Genomic DNA, 15,515 nt, shown 5'->3' on the forward strand with positions numbered 1-15,515 from the left:
AATTATTCAGCACAATGAGGTGGATTTTATTCCTGGGATGCACAACCGATTCAATATCCGCAAATCAACTGATGTGATATATCACGTTGATAAAAGAAAGGATAACAACCACATGAGCCTCTCCATAGATGCAAAATAAACATTTGACAAAATGCAGCAGCATCCTTTCTTGATGAAAAAAAAAAAAACCCTCATGAAAGGAGGGATAGAAGGATCGTGCCTCAATATGAGAATGTCCAGATACGAAAGTCCCACAGCTAATAACATCCTCAATGGGGAACACATGTGAGCTTTCCCCCTAAGGTCAGGAACACGACAGGGATGTCCATTCTCAGCACTGTTATTCACCATTCTGTTGGAAGTCCCAGCCTCAGCAATCAGACGACAAAAAGAAATACCAGCTGTCCAAGTTGGCAAAGAGGGGTCAAGCTTCCCCCCTCACAGATATGATGCTCTCCGTGGAAAATCCAAACGACTCCACCAAAAAACTTTTAGGACTGATACAGGAATTCAGGAAAGTCTCAGAATATAAAATCAATATACAGAAGTTGATTGCATTTCTATATACCAATAATGAATCAACAGAAAGAAAATTAAGGAATTGATCTCACTTACAACCGCACGGAAAAGCATAAAATACCCAGGGATAAATCTAACCAAAGAGGTAAAAGATCAGTACATTAAAACAATAGAGGGGCGCCTGGGTGGCTCAGTCGGTTAAGTGCCGACTTCGGTTCAGGACATGATCCCGCCTTTGTGGGTTTGAGTCTTGTGACGGGCTCTGTGCTGACAGCTTGGAGCCTGGAGCCTCCTTCAGATTCCGTGTCTCCCTCTCTCTACCTCTCCCCTGCTCACGGGCTCTTGCTCGCTCACTCACTCTCTTGAAAATAAATAAACATTAAAAAAATTAAAAGAACAAACCATACAACATCTATGAAAGAAGGTGAAGAAGACACAAAGAAATGGAAAAACATCCCATGCTCATGGATTAGAAGGACAAATATGGTGAAAATGTCAATACTACCCAAAGCAATGGACAAATTTAATGTAATTCCTATCAAAATAACACCAGCATTCTTCCAGAGCTAGAACAAACAATCCTAAAATCTGTATGGAACCTGAAAAGACCCCAAAGAGCCAAAGTAATGTTGAAAAAGAAAAAAACAAAACTGGAGAGATTACAATTCTGGACTTTATGGTGCATCAGAAAGCCGCAATCATCAAGACAGTATGGGACGGGCACAAAAACAGACACATCGATCAAAGGAACAGAATAGGGAACCCAGAAATGGACCCTCAAAATTATGGCCGAGTCATCTTTGACCAAACAGGAAAGAATATCCATAGGAAAAAAAGAGTCTCTTCAGCACATGGTACTGGGAAAAATGGACAGTGAGAAGAATGAACCTGGACTATGTTCTTAAACTCTGGGTCTCTCTCTGTCGCTCTCTCTCTCCCTCTGACTCTCTGTCTTTCTCACACACACACCTCAAAAGGGATGAAAGATCTAAGTGTAAGACAGGAGACCATCAAAATCCTAGAGGAGAAAAAGGGCAACCTACCTCTTTGATCCTGACTACAGCAACATACTGCTTGTCAAGACTCCAGAAACAAGGGCAATAAAAACAAAAATGAACTATTGAGACCTCAAGATAAAAAGCTTCTGCACAGCAGAGGACACAATCAACAAAACTAAAAGGAAACTGAATGGAATGGGAGAAGATATTTGCAGGTGACCTATCAGATAAAGGGTTACTATCCAAAATCTATAAAGAACATATCACACTCAACACCCAAAAACCAAATAACCCCATGAAGAAATGGGCAAAAGACATGAAGAGACACTTTAACAAAGATGACATCCAGATTGGTCATACATGAAAAGATTCTCAACCTCATTCGTCATAAGTGAAATACAAATCAAAACCACAATGAGATATCCCCTCACACCTATGAGAATGGCTAAAATTAACATCTCGGGAAACGACAGGTGTTGGCAAGGATGCAGAGAAAGGGAACGCTTTTGCAATGCTGGTGGGAATGCAAAGTGGTGTAGCCATTCTGGAAAAGAGTATGGAGATTCGTTACAAAAAACAGTAAGAGAACTACACTATGACCCAGCAATTGCACTAAGAGGCATTTATCCAAAGGATACACTAACGCTGACTCGAAGAGGCACATGCACTCCAATGTTTATAGCAGCATTATCTACAACGGCTAAATTATGCAAAGAGCCCAAATGACCACTGAGAGATGAATGGATAAAGAAGATGTGGTATATTCATACAGTGGACTATTACTCGGCGATCAAAAAGAGTGGAATCTTGCTATTTGCAACACAGTGGATGGAACCAGACTTTATTATGCTAACCATAATAGGTCAGAGAAAGACACACACCATATGATTTCTCTTGTGTGTGGAATTTAATACACTGATGAATATAGTGAAAAGAGAGCAAAAATAAGATACAAATAGGGAGGGAGTCAAACGATAAGAGACTGTTAAATAGAGGGAAGAAGCTCAGGACTCCAGGAAGGTTTCTGAATAGGGGTATGGGCTAAATAGGTGATGGGCACTCGGGCGGGGGGAGCACTTGGGATGAGTACTGGATATATTTTGTAATTGATGGATCACTAAATTCTAATCCTGAAACTGTATTCCACTACAAGGTAACTAAATTGGGCTTAAATGTTAACAAAGAAGAAATACAGAAATAAGTAAAGAAATGTACTACCAGTCAAAAGAAAAGAATATTTAAATCAGACTCTTGGAGTGGAAATGAAAGACCAAACGTGTTACAGACAAGAAAGGATCAGAGAAAACATCAAGAAACAATGGCAAAACAACTAGTAGAATGTCACTAAATATATACCTATCAGTAATTACTCCAAATGTAAATCGACTACATGCTCCAATCAAAAGACAAGGATAGGGTGTCAGAATGGACAAACAAACAAACAAACAAAAAATAAAGAAACAAAAACAAAAAGACACAAGGCGTATCTAGATGCTGCCTACCAAGCCTTATTTGGACGTATGTCACCTGCACATTTATTTTTTTTTTTAATTTTTTTTTCAACGTTTTTTATTTATTTTTGGGACAGAGAGAGACAGAGCATGAACGGGGGAGGGGCAGAGAGAGAGGGAGACACAGAATCGGAAACAGGCTCCAGGCTCCGAGCCATCAGCCCAGAGCCTGACGCGGGGCTCGAACTCACGGACCGCGAGATCGTGACCTGGCTGAGTCAGACGCTTAACTGACTGCGCCACCCAGGCGCCCCTGTCACCTGCACATTTAAAAGGAGGGAATGAAAAAACATTTATCATGAAAACAATGTCAAAAGAAAGCCAGTAGCAAAACTTGTATTAGGCAAAATAAACTTTAAAACCGAGAGTGTAGTTTGGAACCCTTTGGGCCAATACCTAGTAGTAAAATTGCATGCACCCAATATTTATAGCAGCATTATCAACAGTAGCCAAACTATCCATCAACTGATGAAGGTATAGGGAACTTGTGGTGTGTGTGTGTGTGTGTGTGTGTGTGTGTGTGCATGTATACACATATGTACTCACGTGTATGCTCATATACACATACATATATACATATGTACATACAATGAAATGTAACTCAGCTTCAAAAAGAATGAAATCCTGCCACTTGCCACGATGTGGATGGACCTAGAATGTATTATGCCAAGTGAAATATGTCAATCAGTGAAAGACACATATATGATTTCAGTCGTGTGGAATTTAAGAAACAAAACAGATGAAAACATGGGAAGGGGGCAGGAAAAGAGAAGAGTGGTGACAAACCACATGAGTCTCTTAACTGTAGAGAAGAAGAGTGAGGGTTGATGGAGATGTGTTGGCCCTGGGCTAGATGGCCGACGAGTATTGAGGAGAGCACTTGTTGTCATGAATACTGGGTGTCGTATGTAAGGGATGAATCACTGGATTCTACTCCCGAAACCGAGAACGCACTACATGTCAACTAAGACTTATATTAAAAAAATAACTAAAGCTGTAACAAGAGATGAAGACAGATACTATCTCATGCTCAAGGGGACAGCCAAACAAGAAGATCCAATGCTTGTAAATTTTGATGCGCCCACTATGCAATCACCAATATATAAACACTTAACAAAACCATAAAGGAATGTATAATAATATAACGAAAATAGAGGACTTTAACACATCAGTCACATCAATGGACAGAACCTGTAAACAGAAAATCAACAAGGAAACAATGGCTTTGAATGACACACTGGACCAGATGTGTTTAACAGATGTATTCAGAACACTCCATACTAAAATGGCAGAGTACACATTCTTTTCAAGCGCCCATGGGGGATTCTCCAGAAATGATCACATTCTACGTCACTAATCAGACCTCAACAGGTACCCAAAGACAGAGCTCAGACCAAGCATCTTTTCTGACCACAAAGCTAGGAAACTTGAAGTTAACCACACTCATACACACACACACACAAACACACACACACACACACACACACACACACACACACACACACACACAGGGAAAGGCCACAAATAAAGGGAGGTTAAATAACATGCTACGAAATGAATGGGTCAAACAGGAAATCAATGAGAAAATACACTGAAACAAATGAAAATGAAAATACGCTGGTAAAAACCTTTGGAATGCAGCAAAAGCAATCTGAGATGGAAGTATATAGCAATACAGGCCTACCTTAAAGAGCAAGAAAAATCTTAAACACTCCTAACTTACAACTAAAGGAATGAGAAGAACAGCAGAAGGAAGGAAATAATAGAGATTTTTGTTTTTACTTTTTTTTTTTAATCATCCCTTCAGTTTCAGAAACTCAGAGGTAATACTTTAAAACGCTTTCTGGAGGTTAGTTTTTTTTTTTTTCCAATATATGAAGTTTATTTTCAAATTGGTTTCCATACAACACTCAGTGCTCATCCCAAAAGGTGCCCTCCTCAATACCCATCACCCACCCTCCTCTCCCTCCCACCCACCATCAACCCTCAGTTTGTTCTCAGTTTTTAAGAGTCTCTTATGCTTTGGCTCTCTTCCCCTCTAACCTCTTTTTTTTTTTTCCTTTCCCTCCCCCATGGGTTTCTGTTAAGTTTCTCAGGATCCACATAAGAGGGAAAACATATGATATCTGTCTTTCTCTGTATGGCTTATTTCACTTAGCATAACACTCTCCAGTTCCATCCATGTTGCTACTAAGGGCCATATTTCATTCTTTCTCATTGCCACGTGGTACTCCACTGTGTAAATAAACCACAATTTCTTTATCCATTCATCGGTTGATGGACATTTAGGCTCTTTCCATAATTTGGCTATTGTTGAGAGTGCTGCTATAGACATTGGGGTACAAGTGCCCCTATGCATCAGTACTCCTGTATCCCTTGGGTAGATTCCTAGCAGTGCTATTGCTGGGTCATAGGGTAGGTCTAGTTTTCATTTTTTGAGGAACCTCCACACTGTTTTCCAGAGGGGCTGCACCAGTTTGCATTGCCAACAACAGTGCAAGAGGGTTCCCGTTTCTCCACATCCTCGCCAGCATCTATAGTCTCCTGATTTGTTCATTTTGGCCACTCTGACTGGCGCGAGGCGATATCTGAGTGTGGTTGGAAATAATAGACATTAAGGCAGAAATAAGGAATATACAAACCAAGAAGACACTAGACCAAATCAATGAAACCAGGGGCTGGTTCCTTGAAAACAGTAATCAACATGAAAAACTCCTAGGCAGAGTTTTCACAAAGAAGAGAGAAAGGACTCAAATAAATAATCACAAATAAGAAAGGAGAAACAATAGTCAACACTACAAAAATACAGTTAGAAGATAATATTATGACCTATATGCAACAGATTGGACACTCTGAGAAAAATGGACAAATTGCTAGAAACACAAAAACTACCAAAACTGAAACAGGAAGATACATAAAATCTGAAAACAGAAAGAAATCAAAGTAGTAAGAAAAAAAAATATCTCCCCCAACACAAGAGTTCAGGGCCAGAGGGCTTCCCTGATGAAGTCTACCATCCATTTAAGGAAGAGGTAATATGTATTCTCCTCGAATTATTACAAAAAGTCAAAAAGAAGGAAAACTTACAAATTCATCTTCTGAGGCCATCATCACCCTGATACCAACACCAGATAAAGCCTCCACCAAAACCGAAAACTGCCGGGGCTCCTGTGTGGCTCGGTAGGTTTACTGTCCAACTCTTCATTTTGGATTAGGACATTATCTTGCGGTGCGTGGGTTCGAGTCCCACATTGGACCGTGCATTGACAGTGTGGGGCATGGCCAGGATTCTCTCTCTCCCTGTCTCTCTGCCCCTCCCTCACTTTTATGTACTCTATCTAAGGAAAGAAAGAAACATTTAAAAATATGTTAAAAAATTTTAAATAAAACTGCCGACCAACAGCCTGATGAGTATGTATGTACAAATTCTCATTAAAATACCTGCAAATTAAAGTCAACAATACATGAATAGAATCATTTACCATAATCAAGTGGGATATATTCCTGGGCTGCAAGGGTGGTTCCACATTCACAGATCAATCAACATGATGCACCCCAGTAATAGAAGAAAGGATAAGAACAATATGATGCTTTCGACAGATGCAGGAAAACCATCTGACAAAATGTCACATCCATTCACGATAAAAACCCTCAGCAAAGTACATTGAGACTCAACCTACCTGCAAATCATAAAGGTCATCTAGGAAAAACCCACAACTCGTCTCATCCTCAATGGGGAAAAACTGAAAGTGTTTCCTCCAAGGTCAGGGACAAGACAGGGATGAACCCTCTCACCACTATTATTCCACATAGTACAGGAAGTCCTAGCCACAGCAATCAGACAAAAAGAGAAACGAGGCATCCAAATTGGCAAGGAAGAAGCAGAACTTTCGCTGTTTGGAACTGACATGATGCTCTCTATAAAAAACAGGAAAGACTCCAATGAAAATTGCTAGGATTGATACACGAATTCGACAAATCACAATATACAGAAATCAATGTACAGAAATCTATTGCATTTCTGTAGACGAATAATGAATTAACAGAAAGAGAAAGTAAGGGATCCATCCCATTGACAGGTGCACCAAATACCCCAAGATACCTAGAATGAACCTAACCAAAGAGGTGAGAGACCTGTACTCTAAAGGCTGTGAAACACTGATGAAAGAAACAGAAGAGGACACAAAGAAAAGGAAATAGATTTCACCCTCATGGATGGGAAGCAGAAAATACTGTTAGAATGTCTACACTCCTCAAAACAATCTGCATATGTAATGAAATCCCTTTCACACTAACAAAAACATTTGTCACAGAACTACAACAAATAATCCCAAGATTTGTATGGAACGACAAAGACTCCAAACAGCAAAAACAAAATTGAAGAAGAAAACTAAAGCTGGAGGCATCACAATTCCAGACTTCAGGTTGTATTAAAAAGCGGTACTGAACTGAGCAGTATGGTCCTGGCAAAAAACAACATCATCAACAACAAGAACAACAACAACAACAACACAGACGCAGAGATCAATAGAACGGAAACGCAGAAATGAACTCACACACCTATATGGTCAACTAATTCTCAACACAGCAGGAAAGCATATCCAATGGGAAAAAAAAAGATAGTCTGGGGAGACGTGGGTGGCTGCAAAGCGTGTGATTGTGGGTTCAGCTCAGGTCATGATCTCAGGGCAGTGCAGAGCATGTGTGGGATTCTCAGTCCCCATTTCTCTTTGCCCCTCTTTTGTATTCTCTCTGTCTCTCAAAAATAAATACATAAACTTAAAGAAAATCTCCTCAACATATGGTTTTGGAAAAACTAGACAGCAACCTGCAAAACAAAACAAGACCAACAACAGACCACCTTCTTACAACATACACAAAAGTAAATCCAACATGGATAAAGACCTATGTGTGAAACCTGAAACCATAAAAATCCCAGAGGATAATTAACACAGGCAGTATCTTATTTGACATTGGCTATACAAACGTCTTTGTAGATTTATCTCCTGAGTGGAGGGAAACACAAGCAAAAATAATGGGACTTCATAAAAATAAAAAGCTTCTGTCACCAAGGAAATAATCAACAAAACTAAAACACCTACAGAATACTATTTGCAAACGACATCTGATTAAGGGTTAGTGTCCAGAACAAATAAAGTCATACAGCACCCACAAAAGGAGAAATCCGATTAAAAATGGGCAGAAGACACGAATGGACATTTTCCCAAGGAAGACACACACATGGCCAAAGCCATGTGAAAAGATGCTCAACAATACTGATCTTCAGGAAAATACAATTCAAAAGTCCAACGAGATAACACATCACATCTGTCAGAATGACTAAAATCAATGAAGGATGAAACAGCAGGTGTTGCCAAGGATGTGAGGAAAGAGAAACCCTCTTGCACTGTGGGTAGGAATGCAAACTGGTGCAGCCACACTGGAAAACATCACGGACATTCACCAAAAGAAAAAAAAAAATGGAAATGGAACTACCTTACGATCCAGCGATTTCACCACGAGGTATTTCCACAAAGAATACAAAAAAAATCCTTCAAAGGGATACATGCACCCTGATGTTTACAGCAGCATTTTCTACAACAGCCAAATTACGGAAACTTCCCGAGCATCCATCAACTGATGAATAAGTTGAGATGTAGTATATGGAATGTGATATTATTTAGCCGTAAAAACAGGAAATCTTGTCATTTGCCACGAGGTGGAGGAGCGACAGAATGTTATGCTGGGTGAAAAAAAGCCTGTCAGAGGAAGACAAATACCAGGGGATTTCACTAACACGTGGAAATGAAACAACACAAGGGGAGTGCAGACAGTGACAAACGTACTCTTCACTGGGAAACAAACTGAGGGCTTCCACAGCGAGGTGGGGAATGGGTGAAACAGCTGCTGGGGATTACGAAGTGCACCTGGGATGAGCACCAGGTGACGCGTGCAAGGGTTACTCTATATTGCACACCGGAAACTATTCCACTGGGTCTTCACTCACTGGAATTTAAATTAAAAGATAACATAAGTTAATGACAGGTACCTACCAGGTTTTCTGTAGTTTTCAATCACTTCACTAGGTTGGAAAAATAACCACGAAATTTTTAAAAAAGCATGTATGATGTGGGGGACAGTTGTGCCCTTACGTCCGTCTCTGGTTCCAGCAGGACGCAGAAACTGGGTCCCAGCTCATTCTTCTAGAAGGTCCTGAGACGAGCATTTCATGTGTTCACGTCCTAACGGAATGCAGCTCCCGTGCTTCTTAACTTCTGTCAGGGGTTCTTCCCAGAAACAAGCCTGAATCTGGAACAAACCATCGACTGCATCGATGAGGTGATGTCGTGGGACCCCGCAATCCACGAGTCCTTCAGTAAAATATGACTTGTTCAAATACTGTCCGGGAAGGGGAGGAATGAAACACGGGAACAGCCCAGAAAATGCAAGGGCCTGTGCTGCCCAGCAACCAGCTTGCCCAGGGAAGCCACCCAGCGTCCCCTCCTCAGCACTCAGTACAACAAGGCAGCTCCTCTCTGGCGACTCAGGAGATGCCAAGTTGCTGCAAAGCTCCCAAGGTCTCCCCTGGGGTGGGCGGCAGAACGCGCTGGAAAGGCAGCTCTGCTCTCTGTCCTGAGGCAGCCACAGAGGCCCTGAGTCCTCTGGGAGCAACAGCGACCCTTCCTGCTCTGAGGTGTCCTGGGTCAGAAAAGCCGATGGTGCGCCCTCTGCTGGCCATGACTGCCCAGGCAGAGGAACCCGCCCCTCCGGGTCTGTGGTGCTCGAGCTCTCTCTGCTGGTCATCATGGGAATTCCTGCAATGTTGAAGGCCCTGGGGGCTCAGCTGAGGGACCGAAGGTGCCCTGGGCAACCCAGCCTGTTCTCCACATTGGGAAGGGTCTTAGTGACAGGGCCTGGGACACAAAGAAATCTTTTCCTTCTCCTTTCTTGTGAGTGAAGAATGAAACCGAATTTATTAACGTAATGACATCATTTGTAATGCTTTAAGCAATGTTCCCAGAAAAATAGACCGCGAAATTACACATGCTGAACAAGAGGTAATGGTGTTGACCACCTAAGTGTGTAGGTTAGATAAAGAATGGACACCTTTGAGAGAGAGATACCGGCTTCCAGCTATGGAATGAATGAGCCTAGGGATACAAGGGACAGCGAATGGAAGAGAGTCAATCCTGTAATAATACTGTTGCAAGCTTTCACAGGATAGCTACACTTGTGCTTAAGTACAACATAATTTGGCCCTAGGGATGTTGAGTCTTAGAGTCATGAAACTATGATGCCCATGATACCAGCCCTTTCTGCCCCAGCACTCAGAGCCACTTCACACATCCCCTCTCCCCTGGCCCATCTCGCCCCGTCCACGTACCTGGACCAGGTCTCCACTTTTCTCCTTGTACTTCCTCTTTGTCTCTGTTTCTCTCTAACCAACCTCTCTGTGTTTCTTCCTTTCACTCTCTCGGTCTTGCCCCATTCCCCTATCACTCATCCAGTTTCTCTCTCCTTACCTGTCTCTTTGTCCACCTCTCCCCAGGCTTCAGGCTATCTGCTCTGTGCATGCAGCCCTGTCCAGGAGCACAGGGCACTCCTGTCTCTCTCTCGCTCGTCATGTTTTGTCCCAGGCCCTGATCACAATGGAGGAGAATCCCCCATATAGCAGCTGCTCATATTGACATTTGCTAAAGCAAGGCTGGCAGCATATGAACAGCCAGACGTTTACCCTTGGTGGCCCAGCCAGGACTGGAGGGCTGGCTGGAGGGCTGGCTGCTTCCCTAAGCTGGAAGGAAAAAGGGGCTCACAGGGTTCAGGGTCCCTGATGTAGATTGCATTCGCTGATGTAGAAGGAGCCGTATGCTTACACCCAACTCTCCTGGGTGGTGTCGAAGGAACCTATCTCAGACCATGGACCTCTGCCCTCCCCATGCCTCAATACGGCATCAGGGGGAGCTTTAGGGGACACCATGTGACTCACCACAAAAATTGCATCTTTTGCCCCCTTGGAGGACACCTGGATGGGTGCTATTGGTGGCAGCTGGGAAGGTGGGCTGTGAAGCCAGGTTTGTCCACTCAATATGGGGCAGAGTCCAGGGGATGGGGACCCTGTGCCACGTGCAGGGGTCCGTCCGTGGCCCTGACAGCCGGGCCAACGCTTGGGAAGAGACGTGACTGCACTGGCCGGAAGCGGGGCAGGGTGGGTGGACAGCGCCCCGGGCCGGGCCTGCCACGGGCTCTGCGGCCTCTGGTGCTCAGACGTGTCGTGAGAAGCGCAGTCAGCCGAGGGTGGGCGGCCAGGGTGGGAGTCTGGCCTCCCGGGTGTGTGATGGGGAACCAGCTCCCCACCCCCCTGAACACACTCTGCTGATGCTCGGCGGCCTTCTCAGAGGAGCAAAGGCCTCGCTCCTTCTGGAAGCGCCCGAGTAGGAACGTTGGCCGGGGCGGGGGCGTCCTGGGCCATGGGAGTCCGCCCACCCTGGGAGAGAAGGTCTTCCTGCTGCGTCGCCACATGCCTGAGGCCTGAGGACACGTGCTCCAAGCTGGGGGTGAGGAGTGGTGCCTCCCCGGCCTCCGGGGGTGTAGAAGTCTGCCTTGGGGCATGCGGGGATCTTCCTCTGCTGGAGACACTGGCGGGGGCCAGTCCGTGTGGCTGAGGGCGGCCGAGTCTCAGGTGGGGCGTGGGCCGGGGACGGCGTATCCAGGTGGCAGCTGCCCCCGGCCTCAGCCTGACACCCAGCTGCCTTTCGTCCCCAACCTCCACCCCCCCCCCAAATGGAGCACTGCCCAAGCCGCCCGCCCACTTCCTGTGGCCAAAACATAAAGGACCTCGGGGGCCCCCGGAGCAGAGACCCGTGGAGCCTGGCAAGGTAGGGGCGCTGTCCCCTCTCACACAGCTGCAGAGGCCCCTGGCCCCCTCCGGCCCTGAGCTGTCCCTCCGTACCCTCTCTCTTCGCAGATGCTGTGGCTGTTGCTTCTGACCCCCTTCTTCTCGGGGACCTGCGTCATGGGGAGCCCAGGTGAGTCCTGACCCCACGGGAGTCCTCCCTTCCCAGAGGCTCCTGTAACCTTGTCTCCAGTTCCAGTCGCTTGGGGGCCTTGGAGCTGCCTTTCTGTGCCCTCGGGGGAGGCCTAGGTGGGGACAGGGCTCGGCCCCGGGCCCCGAGGCCTGGCCTCCCTCCCCCCTCATGTTGCTTCCCAGCCTCCCTCCCAGGAAACGAGCTGGTGGGCATCGTCGGGGGCCACAGTGCCCCCCAGGGGAAGTGGCCGTGGCAGGTCAGCCTGAAAGTCTACAATTATAACTGGGCCTCCTGGGTACACATCTGCGGGGGCTCCCTCATCCACCCCCAGTGGGTGCTGACCGCTGCCCACTGCATCGACCGGTGAGTCCTGCTCACTGCCATCTAGCTCTGGGTGAATCAGGAGGTGTGGGAATCCGGGCTCCAGGCGGGGCAGAGGGGGCCGCCCTCGAAGGACCGGCCTCCATGGCTTCTTTGCGACCCCAGGAAGGACGCCGACCCGGCAGCCTACCGCATCCATGCCGGGGACGTGTACCTCTACGGGGGAGGACGCTGCTGAATGTGACCCAAGTCATCGTCCACCCTGACTACATCAACGCCCACCTGGGTGCGGACGTGGCCCTGCTCCAGCTGTCACACTCTGTGAAATACACGGCTAACGTCAGGCCTGTCAAGCTCCCGTCGGCCCTGCTTGAAGTCACCCCAGAGGACGAGTGCTGGGTGACCGGCTGGGGCACCGTCATGGTGCACCGTGTGTACGGGGTGGGGTTGGGAGTGGTTCGGGGCCCCGCGAGGCATTTCCCGACCTTGCCACACGGAGAAGTCCTGGCGGGTGGGCGTCTGTAGGTTCTGGAAAGGAATCGCCTTCCGACACCATCCCCCACCCACCCCGTGTGCGCCCCAATCGGGAGATCCGACCCCAGAGGCTGGAGGGTCCCTGAAGCACAACTGAGCTCGGGACCCAACACTGTGACGAGGAAATTCATATTCTTAGATTTTTCCAACTTATATGAAGATATTGGGGGGGCGGGCAGAAACCCTCCCCATTCCCCCCGCATTTTCTTTCCGGTCTTTCCAACTAAAGGCAGAATCCACCTTCCGGGTCTTAGGGATTTAGAGGGAGATGTGAACCCTGCACCCTGGGGTCCCCACGGGAGCGATCCGGGCGGGAACGCAGGCTCGCGGCCGACAGCGGGGGCCACGCTCCAGCCTCCGGTCACGTCTCTCCCCCAGAGTTGCTGCCTCCGCCCTACCGTCTGCAGCAGGTGGCGGTGAGCGTGGTGGAGAACGCCGTCTGTGACCAGCAGTACCACAACGCGACCAGCCACCGCTTGGCGGGCAGGAAGATCATCCAGGACGACATGCTGTGTGCGGGGACCGAGGGCCGGGACTCCTGCCAGGTGAGTCCCAGCCCATCCCGGCCCCCACCCCGCGCTGGAGGCCAGCCGGGGCTCAGTGCTCTCTCTCCTTCCTCAGGGCGACTCCGGAGGCCCTCTGGTCTGCAACACGACGGGTGCTTGGCACTTGGTGGGAGTGATCAGCTGGGGCGACAGCTGTGCCGTGAGAAACCGTCCCGGGGTCTATGCTCGCGTCCAGACGTACGTGCCCTGGATCACGCAGCAAATCAGGAGGGGCCTCTGACCAGGGCCTGCTGGCCGTCTGCCCGGCTGGTCCCAGAGGAGCGACGCCTTCCTCCCCCCAGAGCCTGCTGCTTTAGCCTCTGCGACCCCGTCCCTGGGCTCCGCCTTCCTTCTGGCCTCCTCAGTGTCCGGGACTTCCCTGACTGCTGGGGGAAGGAGTACGAAGATGCCAGGGGGCGGGCGGGAAGTCCCTGGGCCCCAGGGTGCCTCGCTGTGCTGTCTGTCAAATTAAAGAGCTTGAGGAATGACCAGAGTGCGGTCAGTCTCTGTGGAGTGGGCTCTCTGTGGGAGCGTGTCGGCCAGCCCCGAGGTACAGGGGGCCGCGCTGGGGCTGGTGTCCTACCAGGCTTGGCAAGGGAGAGTGAGGATCTCAGGGTTGGCTCCACTCTGCGGCCACAGCCGCCAGCTCTGTCCTGCACCAGAGGCCACCACGTGTTTCCAACCTTGCATCCATTCCTCCTTCCATGCCCCATCTTTCCAACCATCCATCTGTCCATCCTACTTCTCTCGTAAGGCAAGGTCTCTTCTGGGAATTAACCAGTTGCCACGCAAAAGTGACCTGGATATGATGCCAATTTGTCCTCCCCTTTAGGGACGTGCTTGCCCATCTGGGTACTTTCAGGTGAGGGTCTTCGCTGGCTCCCCAGGGGGAGTTGGGTATGAGCTCCAGGTTGGGAGCTCCTGGTTGGGTATGAGCTCCAGGAGCTGGGCAGCACCCGGAGAGAAATGTGCCGTAGGCAGCCGGGTGAGGGGCTGGAGACCACGGTGCCCCAGGGCCATGATGTGTGTGCGCTGCAGGGTTAGGAGGTGCCCTGAGCCCATGTGCCGGGCCAGGGTGGGGCAGGGAGGGCCCATTCACCTGTTGTGCAGGTGGGAAGAGGGAGGTGGGAGGAGGGAGGAGCTGAGGGGCAGGCTCCGTGGCAGGCCCCACCTGCTCCTTCTGGGCACCTGCAGCTATGGCTGTCCCCACCATTTGTGCCCCGTGGATCCTGCCCCGTGGACTAAGTGGCCGGCTCTGGGCCACACAGGCCACAGAAGGACCAGGGCGGCCCCGGGTGGCCTGTTTGTAAACCCACGTTTGTTTTACTCGTCACCTGGACAGGGGTCGGGATGGGTGTCCCCCACCTCCAGGAAGCCCTCCCCGGTTCCCGGGGGGCACACTGACTCGTCTCCTCTGTCCTCCAGGAGTCGGGTCTTCGGGGCCGCCCCGGAGGGTCCCAGCTCGAGGCCCAGAGTGAGCCAGGAGACAGGCCCTCGTGACAGGCGTCTGTGCCTGCCCACGCTGCCCACGTCCCTACCCCCGTGCCCGCTCGGGGTCCCGTGGTCTTCACCGCAGATCAGATGGGCACAGTCCCCAGCTGCCCAGCTCAGAGCAGGCGCTTCCTAACTGTCCGCCGTGTGGCCAGGGCCTGATGACAGAGCTGATTAGGGGCTCTGGGAGGGGGCTGGACTTGTCTGCACCCGGCCCCGGCTTGAGACAGAAACTCGGAGGGTCATCTGTGCCCCCCCCAATGTCTCTGGACACGGTGCCGTTTCTGCCCCCTATTTGACAGGAGAGCAAACTGAGGCACAGGGAGGGGGGTCCTGTCCCTAGGTGCCTTCCTTCTCTGGCCCCGGGGATGCCCTCCCAGCCTGCTGGGGCCTCTGGTTGCCCAGGGGACATGGGTCACGTGGGCCCACGTGGTGGCCTCCGCAGGGGGAACCCTCCTCCTTGCCCCCACGCCCACAGTAGCCGCTGACTCATCTCTGGCTGCCCTCGGCCCTGACCTTTCCTGCTCTCGGCTGTGTGGGTTTGGTTTCCAGGCACACGAGAACCCCCAC

At 48.9% G+C, this 15,515-nt stretch overlaps 1 pseudogene; it reads left to right on the plus strand.

The window, feature by feature from the left end:
- The first annotated feature begins 11,890 nt into the window (after window positions 1–11,890).
- LOC122209476 lies at window positions 11,891–13,695 on the plus strand (annotated as a pseudogene).
- Window positions 13,696–15,515: the final 1,820 nt, after the last annotated feature.

Source organism: Panthera leo, chromosome E3, assembly GCF_018350215.1.
Source record: "Panthera leo isolate Ple1 chromosome E3, P.leo_Ple1_pat1.1, whole genome shotgun sequence".
Classification (NCBI taxonomy): domain Eukaryota; kingdom Metazoa; phylum Chordata; class Mammalia; order Carnivora; family Felidae; genus Panthera; species Panthera leo.